The sequence below is a fragment of the Eptatretus burgeri genome, chromosome 3, assembly GCF_056783735.1.
Source record: "Eptatretus burgeri isolate ZD-2024b chromosome 3, Ebu_testis_v1, whole genome shotgun sequence".
Lineage (NCBI taxonomy): Eukaryota > Metazoa > Chordata > Myxini > Myxiniformes > Myxinidae > Eptatretus > Eptatretus burgeri.
The window spans coordinates 138,609,537-138,612,398 of NC_140963.1; positions in this window are offsets into that span (position 1 = coordinate 138,609,537).

Genomic DNA, 2,862 nt, shown 5'->3' on the forward strand with positions numbered 1-2,862 from the left:
GACCTGGACGGAGGACGGAGAGACGAGAACGGAAGGACCTGGACGGAGGACGGAGGACGGAGAGACGAGAACGGAAGGACCTGGACGGAGGACGGAGGACGGAGGACGGAGGACGGAGGACGGAGGACGGAGAGACGAGAACGGAAGGACCTGGACGGAGGACGGAGGACGGAGAGACGAGAACGGAAGGACCTGGACGGAGGACGGAGGACGGAGAGACGAGAACGGAAGGACCTGGACGGAGGACGGAGAGACGAGAACGGAAGGACCTGGACGGAGGACGGAGAGACGAGAACGGAAGGACCTGGACGGAGGACGGAGAGACGAGAACGGAAGGACCTGGACGGAGGACGGAGGACGGAGAGACGAGAACGGAAGGACCTGGACGGAGGACGGAGAGACGAGAACGGAAGGACCTGGACGGAGGACGGAGAGACGAGAACGGAAGGACCTGGACGGAGGACGGAGGACGGAGAGACGAGAACGGAAGGACCTGGACGGAGGACGGAGAGACGAGAACGGAAGGACCTGGACGGAGGACGGAGGACGGAGAGACGAGAACGGAAGGACCTGGACGGAGGACGGAGAGACGAGAACGGAAGGACCTGGACGGAGGACGGAGAGACGAGAACGGAAGGACCTGGACGGAGGACGGAGAGACGAGAACGGAAGGACCTGGACGGAGGACGGAGGACGGAGAGACGAGAACGGAAGGACCTGGACGGAGGACGGAGAGACGAGAACGGAAGGACCTGGACGGAGGACGGAGGACGGAGAGACGAGAACGGAAGGACCTGGACGGAGGACGGAGAGACGAGAACGGAAGGACCTGGACGGAGGACGGAGAGACGAGAACGGAAGGACCTGGACGGAGGACGGAGAGACGAGAACGGAAGGACCTGGACGGAGGACGGAGAGACGAGAACGGAAGGACCTGGACGGAGGACGGAGGACGGAGAGACGAGAACGGAAGGACCTGGACGGAGGACGGAGGACGGAGAGACGAGAACGGAAGGACCTGGACGGAGGACGGAGGACGGAGAGACGAGAACGGAAGGACCTGGACGGAGGACGGAGAGACGAGAACGGAAGGACCTGGACGGAAGGACCTGGACGGAGGACGGAGAGACGAGAACGGAAGGACCTGGACGGTGGACGGAGGACGGAGAGACGAGAACGGAAGGACGAGGAAGAAGGACGGAAGGACCTGGACGGAGGACGGAGAGACGAGAACGGAAGGACCTGGACGGAGGACGGAGAGACGAGAACGGAAGGACCTGGACGGAGGACGGAGGACGGAGAGACGAGAACGGAAGGACCTGGACGGAGGACGGAGGACGGAGAGACGAGAACGGAAGGACCTGGACGGAGGACGGAGGACGGAGAGACGAGAACGGAAGGACCTGGACGGAGGACGGAGAGACGAGAACGGAAGGACCTGGACGGAGGACGGAGAGACGAGAACGGAAGGACCTGGACGGAGGACGGAGGACGGAGAGACGAGAACGGAAGGACCTGGACGGAGGACGGAGGACGGAGAGACGAGAACGGAAGGACCTGGACGGAGGACGGAGGACGGAGAGACGAGAACGGAAGGACCTGGACGGAGGACGGAGGACGGAGAGACGAGAACGGAAGGACCTGGACGGAGGACGGAGAGACGAGAACGGAAGGACGGAGAGACGAAAACGGAAGGACCTGGACGGTGAAGGAGGACGGAGAGACCTGGACGGTGAAGGAGGACGGAGAGACCTGGACGGTGAAGGAGGACGGAGAGACCTGGACGGTGAAGGAGGACGGAGAGACCTGGACGGTGAAGGAGGACGGAGAGACCTGGACGGTGAAGGAGGACGGAGAGACCTGGACGGTGAAGGAGGACGGAGAGACCTGGACGGTGAAGGAGGACGGAGAGACCTGGACGGTGAAGGAGGACGGAGAGACCTGGACGGTGAAGGAGGACGGAGAGACCTGGACGGTGAAGGAGGACGGAGAGACCTGGACGGTGAAGGAGGACGGAGAGACCTGGACGGTGAAGGAGGACGGAGAGACCTGGACGGTGAAGGAGGACGGAGAGACCTGGACGGTGAAGGAGGACGGAGAGACCTGGACGGTGAAGGAGGACGGAAAGACCTGGACGAAGAAGGAGGACGGAGAGACATGGACGGAGGACGGAGAGACGAGAACGGAAGGACCTGGACGGTGGACGGAGAGACGAGAACGGAAGGACCTGGACGGTGGACGGAGAGACGAGAACGGAAGGACCTGGACGGAGGACGGAGAGACGAGAATGGAGGAGGACGGAATGACGGAGAGACCTGGACGGAGGACGGAGAGAAGAGAACGGAAGGACCTGGACGGTGAAAGAGGACGGAGAGACGTGAACGGAGAACGGACGGAACTGGACGGTGAAGGAGGACGGAGAGACCTGGACGGTGAAGGAGGACGGAGAGACCTGGACGGTGGAGGAGGACGGAGGGACCTGGACGGTGAAGGAGGACGGAGAGACCTGGACGGTGGAGGAGGACGGAGAGACCTGGACGGTGGAGGAGGACGGAGAGACCTGGACGGTGGAGGAGGACGGAGAGACCTGGACGGTGGAGGAGGACGGAGAGACCTGGACGGTGGAGGAGGACGGAGAGACCTGGACGGTGGAGGAGGACGGAGAGACCTGGACGGTGGAGGAGGACGGAGAGACCTGGACGGTGGAGGAGGACGGAAAGACCTGGACGGTGGAGGAGGACGGAGAGACCTGGACGGAGGACGGAAGACAGAGAGACGAGGACAGAGAAACCTGGACGGAGGATGGAGAGACGAGGACGGAGGACGGAGAGACCTGGACGGAGAGACGAGGACGGAAGGACC